At 38.6% G+C, this 15,346-nt stretch overlaps 1 pseudogene; it reads right to left on the reverse strand.

Annotated features, from left to right (window-relative positions):
• The window catches only part of LOC107584404 (polycystin-1-like), a 13,587-nt pseudogene extending 7,941 nt beyond the window's left edge, over positions 1–5,646 (reverse strand).
• Between the last annotated feature and the right edge of the window lie 9,700 nt (positions 5,647–15,346).

Below are 15,346 nucleotides of genomic sequence, written 5' to 3' on the forward strand. Positions count from 1 at the left end.
TGTGCTGTGACTTTAATCTGAAACACCCCTGCTTTAGGAAACACATGCATGAACATGGACATCCCAGGCTTTGGAGGTGATGAAGGATTCACAGTTCAATAAAACACAACATTTTCATTAACATCAGTCTGAGCTGTTATCAGGATCTCTTTTCCAGCCTCCACAAATGGCTGACTGGATTTTTCCATCATAAGCCTGCATAAAACTGTATAAAATCTCAAAGACAACATACACGATGACCTGAAGGATATGTGTGTTCATTCAAAGAAAGGTTTTCCTACGGATTCATTAGAGAAAAGTCAATTTCTACTGTGCATTGTGTCTCTTCCTATAAAAAGGTAGTGATTTTCCCTACTCACATTCCTGTGGGTCATAACCCGCGCTGCGGGGCGGGGTGCGCGTGGCGAAACACGCACGCCAACTGTCATTGGCTTGTTTAGTTAACACTCGAAGGGGATTGGGCTCTCGGGCGAGATCCCAATTCGTCAGTCACTGACGTAACGTAGAACGTGACTGACTGAATGGGAACCAGTGATATCAGCATTAGTTGCCATGGGGACCAGGGGGGGCCTGGTGTCGTTGCAGACATCCTGGCACCCAGTTTATTGGGTGAGGGGACTGTGACGATTTGTTGAGATGATCTAATGAATAACTGATTTGTTAAATCAAATGAAAAATTGTGTGTTTGATTGGTCCAGATGCTACACTGATGAGCTGTCCCTTTAAATTCTGAATTTGCCCAAAATTCAGTAATCATTTACTCACCCTTATGCATTCTGAACATATATGACTTTCTTTCTTCTGTGGAACACAAAATAAGATATTTCTGAATGTCGAGAACCAAACAACATTGACCCCAGTGACATTTTTCTAAATATCTTCTTTTGTGTTTCACAGAAGAAAGTCGTTCAGTTTTGGATGAAATGAGGGTGAGTAAATGATGACAGATTTGTCATTTTTGGGTGAATCTCTTTAAGAACTTGGCCCCGTTTTAGTTCATGAGTTGGAATTTGAATTAAATTAGCTACACCCCACAGGAAGTTGAACTGGAACTGTAGGAGGTGCACTGTACTAAATTACATGTCAGAGAAGTTCAACAGATAATGGCATTCTGGGAAAATAAAGTGTTCCTACAGCTTGGTCCATATACATATCTTATCTATATGCATGACTAAAAACATGTCAACAGAAGTGACATTTCTAACAGATGTATCTGTTAGCCTGTTTGTAAAATGTTCTTTAAAATTGTTTAAATTGTCTTTAAACTTTCTTTATACTTACTATGATTATTTGAGTTTATTTGAATTTAAGTTTTTTTAATTCAACTTCCTAAAAGGCAAATTTGTAGGGCTGCAACACGATTCATCGCAATTAATCACAATCAAAATATATATATAACACATATATGCATGTATGTATGTATGTATATATATATATATATATATATTCTCATTGATATTCTCATTGAAGTTATGAATGAGTTATGAACATTTCATGTAAGTGTGTATGATTTTTTTTGTCCATTTTATCCATCCAGTATAATAGTCTTTTTAATTAGAAAGATACTGAGTACACCTCCTAATAAATAGCCAGACAACTGGTTTGTCAGGGCTATCTCGGTTACCTGGTTAAGTTGACTGGTTTGTCAGGGCTATCTCGGTTACCTGGTTAAGTTGACTGGTTTGTCCGGGCTATCTCGGTTACCTAGTTAAGTTGACTGGTTTGTCCGGGCTATCTCGGTTACCTGGTTAAGTTGACTGGTTTGTCCGGGCTATCTCGGTTACCTGGTTAAGTTGACTTGTTTGTCAGGGCTATCTCGGTTACCTGGTTAAGTTGACTGCTCAGGGCAATAGAATATTGAATGATGTCCTGAGGGTTACCTTGTTGGCGCAATGCCCATAATTCTGATTGGCTCTTATTCCTCAACCACTTCATTGTGCATTGGTCACTCAGCAGCACTGTCAGGTTCCTGCAGAATATATCAATTGTAATTTTAGAGCTGTGATGTGTAGTCAAATTTTATTTGACTATACAATTTTGCAAGCAGCTGAATGACTAACTTTCTCACTGCAATGACTGATGCCCCAACACTGTCCTCTACCAGCGCCAGCACGTGAATAACAGTTAAGTTTTCCACTGTGCTCACACTACCCAGTGGCACCAGGGAGCTGAACGTCTCTGAGTGCCTCTGTAAAGTGTAATCAAGGGACATAATGTTCCAAAATCTTCACACTGTGCCATTTGCAGTGAAAATATCAGCTGAGCTGAGTCACCGTCATCATCCATCCACCCTGCCGTTGAGAAAAAATAGCAAAGAATGAGTCAATCCGCAGAGCCATTACTTGGGTGAGAAATAAGAGGAGAAGAGAAATGACACTACCTGAGCAACTGTAAGAGACCATGGTTTCCAGGAAATGAAGCGAGTCGTCAGGTGACAGAGTGCAAATACCCCCATAGGGAGGATGGTTGGGGACTAAGGTGATGCTTGCTGACCCCCAAAGCCCAGAGGCTGGTTCAGACACATTGAGAGTAAAGGTGTATTTTTGGCCCTCCATTAGCACCCCTGGTTTAATGACTATTTCTCTCCTGAGACTTCCTGTCGAGGTAGTGACCTCGTTCAGTGTTAGAGCTTCACCTTTCTGATTCTCTGCAGTCCACCTGTACTGTAGTTGAAGTGTTTTAAAATATTATTAAGGTGTGTATGAGAGAGAGAGCGAGCGAGAGAGAGAGAGAGACTTATAAAAGGCATATGAAGTTATTTTAAGGGACATTGTTAATTGAATACCTGTACAGTGTCTTGACATGAAGAACAATGACCAGCCAATGTAACGTAATGGCCATGACTCACATGGACCAACGGCAGGGAATAACAAGAGACACACTTTACAGTCACAGGTAGCAATGTGGTATTGTACACTGTGACCTGCAAGAATAAAAAAAAAGAGTTAAAGACATTAGAGGAACATAGCTTTCTCCTATTTGCTGATATATTTTCTTTTGAAACAGGAAAGGAATGTATTGAAGATTTTCTCCTTTTTAAAAAAAAAATCACTAAAAAGTTCCATCCTCGACAAGCTTAAATTGATAGTTAACAAAAAATGAGAATCCTTTAATCATTTTCTAACGCTCATATCATTCCAAAACCATAAGACTTCCCTTCATCTTGGAAACACACAAAAAAAACGATATTTTAATCCATATTTTTAACATATTGATGTGTGTTGATCAATGTTTATACATGAATCAAAGCCAAAATTAAATTGATTTATCATATAAAACAACCATGTCCTTTCAGAAGTTATGGATTAAACCACTTGATTCATAATGATTAATTTTACAGTGTCTTTTTGAACTTTTTGATGTGTCAAATTTTTGATTGAGTAGACTTTCAATGGATGGACAAAAATGATGAGGGAATATCAAAAATATATTTTCTGTGTATGTGTTCCAAAGATGAACTGAAGTCTTATGCATTTTGAATGTCAAAAGACTAAATTAGTTTTATTTTTGGATGAACCATCCCTTTAACAGAATGTCCCATTAGAATGAAGATTTCCGTGAACATAATTTTAAGTAAAATGTTCTCATACAGTAGTAAATATTGAACAGTATTTCTGTATGGGCTGGACTGAACTGTAACATTACAAAGCATTTTTTCCCCCTGTAAATTTTCTTTATTCTATGGATAGAAATTTTGGAGAGTGCAAATCGAGACAAAAATATATATTTTCCAGAATGTTTTAATTGCTTTTGTCAATACAATGAAGGTAAATGGAGTCCAAAACAACATTAGACCCCACTGAATTTTATTTTATGAATAATATTTTTTTTAATTAAAAAAGACAATTTAAAAAATATCATATGTGCGCAGAAGAAAGAAAGAAAGTCATACAGGTGTAACACAAAATGAGTGTGAGGAAATTATGACAGAATGTAAATGACAAATACTGTATGTTGTGGAGAGCAAGGTGAAGTAAAATAAGTTAACACTCACTGACTGTGATATAGAAACAGGTTGTCGTCAACTTTTGTAAAGGATGAGAGTAAAATGGTACATTCTGTCTGGCAGCAGTGCACTTCTGGGAAGAAGCAGTATACTTCCATTTCCTGGAATATGTTGATGAAGCGTGGAAACAGCTGAAGACAATGCTGTTGTGTTCTGGAAGCACAGAATACACAATCAGTAGAATGTTTACATTAAGTGAATCAAGTATCCACTGTATTTGTGATGTACCGTACCTCTATAGTGTAACCCCACTGGAACTGAAACAGCTTGTTATCATTCTCCTCTGAATTTGGATCAAAAGACTCCGTTGCATCCAAAATCAGATCATACTGACTTGACCAGAACCCGGGAGAACCATCTTTAACCACAGGCACCAACTCACTGTGGACCACTGTAAGCTGAATTGTCCTGTTCTGCTCAAGAGGAGTTCCTGGAAGTCTAGCAGTAAATGTAAGACAGTAGTTTCCTACTTTCAGAGCGTGCATCCACTGAATCATTTAAGGACACCTTATCCATTCCTGAGCAATCTTGGCCCCTGAAGATCTCCCAGAAATAATATGGTTTGTGTGTAAAGCAACCGTTAAAGTCCACTCTTGCTTCAAAGTAACTTGGTCTGGATTTTAATATTTTATATTGTTCTTTTACAATGTAGATATGTGGCTGGGTACATTCCAGCTTTTGTACTTCAACTGTCATTTGAGTAGAGATCTCACTTATGTTGTTGAAAGCTGTTAATTTTACAACAAACTCACCAGTATTATATTTGTGGACTTGTCTATTGGATTCTGTAACCAGGACTCCTTCACTGCCATCACCAAAATCCCAAAGGAATTTAAGGTTGCTGCCTCCATCTGTGATAGCTACAAATGTGATCGGATAATCAATAAAAGCTCCATCATGGGCGGTAAATAGGTTCACTTTCTTCACATGCTTCTGTATTGTTGCTGTACTGGCCAGGGTCTGTGAACAGAAGCCATTATCAGTTTCCACTGTAACAGACAGGGATCCATTAGTGAAAGGTGTGAAGTGAACATTTTGCCCAATTTCCAGAGAGGACTGGGCTCCATTTAATAGGAAAGTCCAGTGGTAATTGACTTGTGAGCCACTGGACGCTTGAAAACTGATGTTTTTTGGATGCCTCCAGGACAGCAGAGCAACATCCGATCAAATGCAGACCTTTAATTCTTTCCACAACTCTGACAATCACTGTTGCACTTTGGTAACTGACATGGTTTGTTGCCGTTGCTCTTACAAGGCTAAAGAATAGCTAACAGTTTGATTGTCTGCAAGAACCATAACAGTGTTATTGTGAAACATCAAAACCCATTCCCAATGCAGGACATTTTCTGTTCCTGCAGAGCCATGGAGCAACAGGAGGCTATTTGATTTTACAAAAAGTCCACTTTAGAGATGTTCTCCTGAATTATTAGTAGCTTGGTTGTGTCATCAGAACCAAATACATTTGAGACTGATACCCTGATCTTGACCACACCGATAACTTTAAAAACATGCAGAACAAAAGGTACATCTGATATTACAGGAGTGCTCTCAGAATCCAAGAACCATGAGTACCGAAGGTTTGTTTCAGATGATACACTCACGGATATCCTCACTGGCTTTCCTTTGGCTACAGTATTCATTGGTGATGAAATACTCAGACCAGACACAAGCTCCACTGCTCTCAGTGAAAGATCAGTATCTAGTGATCCAAGAACATTGAATACTACCAGCTTGATGTGTATATCACCAGAGCTGTTTGAAAAAAGTGGAAATTGTTTGCTATTACTTGCCATTCTTTGGTTTGCAGTCCACTCATATGTCAAGTTAGAACCACATGTCACTGATGCAGTCAAAAGCACGGTCTGATTTGTCAGAAAATATCTTGTAGACTTTAGCCCTTGAGATTGAATTTGTACCCCATGTATTCTCTCTACAACCTCAATGTGCGTTATGGATTCTACACGACTGACAAGATTTTGTGCTGTGACTTTAATCTGAAACACCCCTGCTTTAGGAAACACATGCATGAACATGGACATCCCAAGCTTTGGAGGTAATGAAGGATTCACAGTTCAATAAAACACAACATTTTCATTAACATCAGTCTGAGCTGTTATCGGGATCTCTTTTCCAGCCTCCACAAATGGCTGACTGGTATTAACTATTAAGTATGACAGTGGTGCCTGGACCTCAATCTCTATAGACACAGAATCTGAATTTATCACATTGGATGCGGTGGCTGTTACACGAAACCGTCCAGGAAAACAGAAAACGTGTGATATATTGTGACCCTCCTTTTTGAAACCATGTAGCGTCTGGACCACTCAAACACACAATATATATTTTGTTAGCTAGATTTAACAAATACTCTGTAACACTCCAGGCACCAAAATCCCACAGAAAAGAAGCTATTTTACCAGGAAGCTCAGCCCAAAAGTAAAAGGACTGATTCACAGTCATTGCATCATGGTTACCCTCATATTTTATGGATAGATTAGATACAGACCTTTGAACTGTAATGGTTGCTTTTGCTGTTCCACTGCTGACTTTGTTATGGACCTGCACTGAAATTTCATGCAAACCCTCCTCTTGAAAAACAAAGCAATGGTGTAAAAGGTCTTTGACTGGGACTACATCACTAGAAAGATTGTTATACCACCAAAACAGATAATCTGTTACTTTTGGGAAGCACAGAAACTTCAACGCATATTTCCTCTTTCACCGCTACATCACTCTTGGCTGAATGCAGAGTAACATTTGTTATTTGAGTCTCAACACATATGCTGGTTTCATAATGGGCCGAAGCCACCAGGCTATGAACATTTACACCAACTGTGTAAGTTCCTGAAGTTAGAAAAGTATGATAGTGTAAGTATGATATGAAAGAGTGATAGTTGTAGCTCCTTTAATGACAAAAAATGGTGTGCCATCTCCAAAATCCCGGGAGAAACTCAAAAATAGAACATATCCTTTGACCAACACCTCAAAATTGGTCTCTGTTTTACTTACAATGCAGTCTATTGGGATAATTTTACTAATTAGCAAACGATAAACTTCCACACTAACAAACCGGTGTTCTTTACTTACAGAATTATAAACAGTAACCTGAACAGAGTAATTTCCGAGAGACTTCTAAATGTGAGAGGCTGAGCTCTCAGTGTGATCTTTAAGTACCGAACCATCTCCAAAGTCAAAGGTCCATTTTAGACCTGTGCCTAAAGATACTCTGCCACTGATTTCAAAGGTGCAGTTCAGTTCAATGGAGCTGTTGTAACCTGAGACAGCCTCAACTACCTCCACTGCTATAGAGTTAGTCAAGACCGACAGGGAGTTGTTGGCACATATGGTGACATTGTATGTGCCGGGTCTTTTAAAAACATGCCTGACTTCACTGTAATATTCCTTCACTTGGCCAGAGTTATCACCAAAATTCCATGAATAAAGCACTCCATATGAAGAGGGCCATAGTGAGACCTCAAAGAGGATGGTGTGGTTGACTTGACATACAATAGGAGATGATGATACCAACAGTCTTGATATTGGAGTCCTTATTTTAACAGTTACATGTTTCAATTTGGTTATATTGGTTGAAAGCCTTGATTTTCAGTGTATAGTCACCTAAAAAATCAATAATTCAAAATGTGGAGGAAAAATAAACATGAATTCGTTTTTTAAGTTCTATTAATGGAATACAACTTTTAATGAGGACTAGAATACACATTTTAGATAGGCCTTATTATCATTTAATAATATAAATAATCCTTAAACGAAATAGTATAATGTAACAATTTTTATAAATAATAATGAAATAAATAAATAAATAAATATTGTGTAATTATAATTATTCATAGTACCTGGAAAAGAAAATGTATGATGGATGGAATCCTGCAGATAGACATATTTGGCGCTTTGGTGAAGATAGCTGTCTTCCATCTCTAAAGGAGCAGAAACTGGGAGACTGACAGATGCTGTATTATCACCAAAATCCCATCTGAAGAGATAAATCATTTCACAATATAGCATAATGGAGCATTATACATTCAGAAGAGGTCAACCTTAATTTAATAAATTTAATGCAATTATAATTCAGAGACATTAACCTGATTGTACCGCCTATAGAGATGTCAGCTTTTACTCGAATTGTGTAGCGAGTTGAGGTGTTTACAGCAATGGCCTCTGGCATGGAAATTACTGCTAGGTCAGCTAATGGGGTCATCACATCAGCTGTGAGCTTTACCTCAATTAACTGAGAGCTCACAGGGTTATTTGCCATTACCTAGAGCAGAGAAAGCCGTAAAAATTTGAAAAAATTATAAACGTGAAATCAGACATAACAAAACCTAAAGCAATGATTCTCAATTGGTGGGTCATGACTTCAAAATGGTCCACAGGGTCATTGGTGGCAGGAAAACAACAATGCTAAATGCAAATAATAAAATGCAGATAATGTATAAAATAAATAATCGTGCATAAGTAGTTTAAAGGGTTAGTTCACCCAAAAATTAAAATTAGCCCATGAAGTCCTCACCCTCAAGGCATCCTAGGTGTATATGACTTTCTTCTTTCAGACGAATCCAATCGGAGTTATATCAAAAATTTTCTTCGATCTTCCAAGCTGTTTAATGGCAGTCAGCGGGTGTTGCAGTGCATCAGTCCAAAATAAGTGAAATAAAGCGCATCCATTCATAATAAAAAGTATCTCACATGGCTCCGGGGGGTGAACAAAGGCCACCTGTAGCGAATCGATGTGTTTTTGTAAGAAAAATATCCATATTCAAAATGTAATAATCACTTTAATCTAGCTTGCGCCAACAGTTGTACATGGAAGCAGTTCCGGGTGGATGACGTATGAGGTCGGCTTTGGTCTAGTAGTAAAGAGATTCTAAAAAATTTTTCTTCAAATACCAAGTAAATACCATTAGCACATCAAATTCTAAAAGGTTACTGGTGAACTTTTGAGGTAATATTTTCTTTCCCAATGACACACAAGAAATTCATACCTGTGGTATGTCTACTAGAACTCTGCTGAAGCCCTGAGGCTGGATTCTCAGCCCAGTTACAGGAATATGAGACACAACTCTCAAACTCAGAATCTGGGAATTCAAGCTGTTTGAAGCCATAATGTTCAGTATATATTCCCCTTGACTAGAAAGCTTCATGTACACATGAGAGAACCACATGTCAAGAGAAGCCCTAACACATCCTCCTTCAATCTCAGCAGGGCAAGAGGATACAAAAGGGACTCTTAGACACAGGGTCTGACCAGAAATTTGTTGCGTTTTCTCCTGAAATGATCTGGATGACAATGAGGGCTGGGACATTGACAGCAACATGCATTTGGTTGTCCTTGTCAAGTTTTGGATACAAAACTTGCAACCCTGTGACAGTGTCTCCTTTGATTTGACTGTTGCTCTGTGAGGTGCTGGGTATTGGTGAAGCTCCAAAGTGTGGCATTGTGTCCTCGTAAATCACCTGGAGGTCACAGACCAGCTCATCTAGCCATTGGTCCTGATCCGAATGGACAGTCAGACCCCCCTCTAACCAGCCCCCCACTCACTTCCACTCAGGGAGAGGAAACTCTGGCTCCAGGACGAGTTGGTACCAGCAAACACAATGTAGAAATTTGGCTGCTCTTCTAGTGTGTTGCAATGCCAGAATGTCATCAGGATAGAAGGTGATATGTTTGTCTTGTACTATAACCTGCACAAACACAAAAATAAGTGTCTTTGATAGGTCATTGTGAAACTTTCTACTATCATTTAAAATAATAGCTGAGAAATACGCTCTGTTCCATAAACCTAGTGAGCTGCCTAGAAAAGAATAGCAAGGAAGCATAATAATTTTAACATAAATAAGTTTAAAAATTACAAAATAAATCCATGATTTCCTGAAATTTAACTTTGTATATTCAGGGTTCTCTGATTGATTAATTAATTGGTTAATTACACCTTGTCACCCTGGTGTTTTAGGAATCCAATCAAACTGAATGTAATAACAGGCCTAACAATTATGCCTTAAATTTCTAAATGTTAACACCCTTAAGCTTTTAACATTTCAAAGCCTCAAGCTCGATGTGTTTTTGTAAGAAAAATATCCATATTCAAAATGTAATAGTCACTTTAATCTAGCTTGCGCCAACAGTTGTACATGGAAGCAGTTCCGGGTGGATGACGTATGAGGTCGGCTTTGGTCTAGTAGTAAAGAGATTCTAAAAAATTTTTCTTCAAATACCAAGTAAATACCATTAGCACATCAAATTCTAAAAGGTTACTGGTGAACTTTTGAGGTAATATTTTCTTTCCCAATGACACACAAGAAATTCATACCTGTGGTATGTCTACTAGAACTCTGCTGAAGCCCTGAGGCTGGATTCTCAGCCCAGTTACAGGAATATGAGACACAACTCTCAAACTCAGAATCTGGGAATTCAAGCTGTTTGAAGCCATAATGTTCAGTATATATTCCCCTTGACTAGAAAGCTTCATGTACACATGAGAGAACCACATGTCAAGAGAAGCCCTAACACATCCTCCTTCAATCTCAGCAGGGCAAGAGGATACAAAAGGGACTCTTAGACACAGGGTCTGACCAGAAATTTGTTGCGTTTTCTCCTGAAATGATCTGGATGACAATGAGGGCTGGGACATTGACAGCAACATGCATTTGGTTGTCCTTGTCAAGTTTTGGATACAAAACTTGCAACCCTGTGACAGTGTCTCCTTTGATTTGACTGTTGCTCTGTGAGGTGCTGGGTATTGGTGAAGCTCCAAAGTGTGGCATTGTGTCCTCGTAAATCACCTGGAGGTCACAGACCAGCTCATCTAGCCATTGGTCCTGATCCGAATGGACAGTCAGACCCCCCTCTAACCAGCCCCCCACTCACTTCCACTCAGGGAGAGGAAACTCTGGCTCCAGGACGAGTTGGTACCAGCAAACACAATGTAGAAATTTGGCTGCTCTTCTAGTGTGTTGCAATGCCAGAATGTCATCAGGATAGAAGGTGATATGTTTGTCTTGTACTATAACCTGCACAAACACAAAAATAAGTGTCTTTGATAGGTCATTGTGAAACTTTCTACTATCATTTAAAATAATAGCTGAGAAATACGCTCTGTTCCATAAACCTAGTGAGCTGCCTAGAAAAGAATAGCAAGGAAGCATAATAATTTTAACATAAATAAGTTTAAAAATTACAAAATAAATCCATGATTTCCTGAAATTTAACTTTGTATATTCAGGGTTCTCTGATTGATTAATTAATTGGTTAATTACACCTTGTCACCCTGGTGTTTTAGGAATCCAATCAAACTGAATGTAATAACAGGCCTAACAATTATGCCTTAAATTTCTAAATGTTAACACCCTTAAGCTTTTAACATTTCAAAGCCTCAAGCTTTTATTTTAGAGGAATACTGGTAAAAACACCATAAACTTGTCCACAAAATATTGGAAATTATGTAAAAATGTATTGAGTTCTCAAATTGCCTTTAAACTAATGTAAATTTAAAGATGGAGTTTGCTGCTTGACTGTAAACCGAGGTGCTCGGAGGTGCTGAAAACACCAGATCTTGAGCTGCTCATGTATAAATGGACACAGTGTTGCTCTTTACTCTGCAACTGACTCTTCACAATGATCTGCCCCCCTTCATTGCTGTTACTATGTCCGACAAGCCATGGTGCTGTCCCGCCACACATCATGTTTTCACACAGTGAAAAATACATTGCGGAGCAATGAGCAAACTGACAATGTGCCAACAACCAAGACAGAACAGGCTATTTCTGGTGCAAAACAAAGTAAATAAATACCATTTTGTGGCTCTTTAATGTGTCGTGACAGATCACTGTAGCGCCTCAGTTCGAATGGCACGTGAACTGATCGTCTTCTAATATTTTAATTAAAGCAGAAATAAACATGAATGAACATCAGAACGTATTTTATTTCAACCACAGAAAGATGTCAATACGCACAATTTTTCAAGTTTGTTTAAGTCCACCGAAGTTAATCTACTCTCCAGTCTGATTTGTTTGTCAGGCAAAATGGCGGATTCGGCATTATGATTGGTCTGATTCCCTGTCAATCAAGCTCTCTGCGATATTACAGTAATATTGTAATATTGTTTAGTACAATTGAATGGATTATTTTACTTTGCAGACATGTTAAGATAACATACAGGTTAAAATTGTAAAATAATTATTATAAATTAGTTATTAATTAAGAGAAAAAATATAAAACTTTTTTGTTTATTTTGCCTACTTATGCTTATTAGGTTTTGGAACAGTGTCAACAAGTCAAGTGTTGCCACCTACACTGGTGTGTGTGTGTTCAGTGCTTGGGGTCAGTGTCAGTGACATGTCTGCCATCAAGTGGAAGAACAGGGGCGTAGCGGGGGAGGCAGGGGGAATACATGTCCCCCATTAAAAGAGTGGTAAGGGCTGCACGGACTGTTGACGGGCAGACAGATCTCCAACAGGTGACACCAGTACAGCCCACTGGCACAGCCACCAGTGGTGTTGTAGATGGGCACCAGTGAACAGCAGCTGAAAGGGTTCAGGAGAGAACTACAACCTGAGAGAAAATGTTTTTTAAGTTGTACTTCTTGAACTGATTATTTGACATACTGTTAACAATGTGTTTCTCATTAGTGCTTAATTTACTCACCATTCGGTACTAGGTGATGACTTGGGCTGCAGTATGGCCGTAAGATTTGCACTCTAGTAAAGGTCAGCTTATCACTGTCACCAAATCCAAAGACAGGACTCGACTCTCATGACTGAACCAAAGACCTGGGAACAACATAATCTGTGCAGATACACACACACATTTAAAAATAGACATATATAAAATGAACATCTATGTGTGTGTGTGTGTGTGTGTGTGTGTGTGTGTGTTATATTCTCTATATTATGAGGACCAAATGTCCCCACAAGTATAGAAATACCAGTAAAGTTTGTCCTTGTGGGGACATTTTTTTGGTCCCCATGAGGAAACAGGCTTATAAATCATATAGAAGTGTTTTGAAAATCTTAAAATAGCTTAACGTTTTGTGTGAGGGGCAGTGTTGGGCTAGTTACTCAAAGAATGTAACATATTACTCATAACTAGTTACTCCTTTCAAAAGTAATATGGTTACTTATTACTTTCTGGCAACAGTAATTAGTTACACTACTAGTTACATTACTTTTTCTTCACGCCCCACAGAAGTTGTAACTGTGTATCTTCCACATAAAATTGTTCTAGAATGTTACTAACAAAATACTTCTGCCTCATCATTTGACCAAAATCCACATTGGATCGCAGTCAAATTCCATTTCTCAACCAGACCCCAACTGGAGCTACTCTGGAATAAAACCCACACAATAAGAACAAACACAGCACAGCATCCAGAAGTTGCAATGTTTATACATTTCTTTTGGGAAAAAATGCAGTCTTGTCTGCAAAACCATATAAAATCTTGTGGTCTCTTACAGTTTAAATGAATTTTGTATGAAGGTCTGTAAAAGTCACACTGTCCACCATAGCAAGGTCTCCTCTCTCTTCTGTCTGACAGATGCCTTTTGCTTCTAGCCATGTTGACTTAACTGTGAGCATCCAGTAACAGCTCAAACCATAACGGTCAATTTTTGCTCCCTTTGGGCAATAATATTCTAGTGGAAAGCATGAAATATTCCAAAAAAACATTGTGTTCATATTAGCTGCATCCACAAATAGCAAACACAAGTCACGTAATGTAATGCTCAATGATTGAAAATAATTAGCAAGAAAAATATCCATTACTGAGCAAGGCAGATAAAACATCTCACCACTGAAGCAGCTTGTAAAAACACAGAGAATCCAAATGAGAAGCAGGTGCACACTATTTGCCATTTTATCTGATCCCCAGGTAGTGCATAATAAATGTCACTAATAATGAATCATACACGAGAGAGACTACAAAAGGGTCCATTTCATGCTCAGACTGTATCCGTCCATTTAACTTTTCCTTCTGCCTTTTAGTTCTGTTCACCCTGTCTCCCTCTCTCTCTCCGGCCTCTATCCTTTTGTCTTTCTTTCTTACTTGTCCTTTTATTGCATGGTGACTTATTAGCATTGTGCGTTTAAACACATAGTTTCACCCCCCCCCCCCCCCCCCCCAATCCCCCATGACTCTTGGTTTGTCTCACAGCAACAGCCCTAGAAGAGAGAGAGTGGACTGAACCCTCATTAACATGCTGTAATATCCCGCCTGATGAATAGGCAGTTAAAACTGCTCATCCAGGTTAAATGTGTCACCACCTCCATTGTTAAGCTAAATATATATATATCTGTATCAAATAAAACGATGAAAAAGAGTGTTTGAGCATTCTGGCATCAGTGGTACTGTCTGCTTTCGGAATATAATATATATTTTGTGCAACTTCTTCCTAACTTCTTTTTATTTTTTCCCTCCAGGCCTCATTCCTCATTCTCCACTCCAATTCAAATGTACAGAAAATAAGAGCGAGGAAATGCAGAAAAGTAGAAAGAGCGAGCCCTTCTCGGAAGACGCACCAGCCGCTGCTAAGCAACAGAGTAGATAGAGCAGGGGTTGAAAGTCATTCTTTTCAAAGCAGACAGACGTTACAAGACTTCCTTGGCTGAATCCTGGGTCATAGCTTTCAGGGGTGAACAATGGAACAGCATCTAATAGTTTTCAGCAAAAAGGCCAATGAGAATCGGATTGGATTCCAGTGACCTTTCTCCAAACCTTACCGGATCTAAATTTTACATTGAGAATTGCAAACAGTATGATTCTGTAAGGTCCGCGCACCTGGCCCAAGGAAGGTATCCAGTGGCGGATGAAGGTCTCTTGCGTGTTCGGTCTTTTCAGCGCGCAGAGTTATTCAATTTAGGTTTAACTCAATCTGACTCCATTTTAGTATCTGAATTCTAATTTAGGTTGAAAGGCAAATTGGTTGTTTTGTCGGTCTCTGATTATTCTTACATTCGATTATTCTAATTAACTCTTTACTTCGTATTTTTTCCCGTTCACTAGGAATCTATGTTGTTTTTAGGATGCCTCACGCTATGCGTGGGCTCCACGATCACAAAACTCGCCAGTTTGATCCTTATTCAGAGGTTTATGGCTAATACTTTTAGCCCCCTACAGTTACCCAAGTAATGCTCAGACATTAATCAGCGGTTCTTCTAGAACACCTTTGTCTAGACCCCGACAACTGACAGCTTCGTACAACTTAATTAATACTCAAAATATTAATCAGGTTACCGTAACTGAGTACAACTTAAACTAAGGTCAAGCAGTTAGTCAGAAATTTAGAATCTCACCTGATGCGCCCCATGCTTCATCTCCTGAGATCTAATGT

Source organism: Sinocyclocheilus grahami, unplaced genomic scaffold (assembly GCF_001515645.1).
Source record: "Sinocyclocheilus grahami isolate Dianchi unplaced genomic scaffold, SAMN03320097.WGS_v1.1 scaffold59.1, whole genome shotgun sequence".
Lineage (NCBI taxonomy): Eukaryota > Metazoa > Chordata > Actinopteri > Cypriniformes > Cyprinidae > Sinocyclocheilus > Sinocyclocheilus grahami.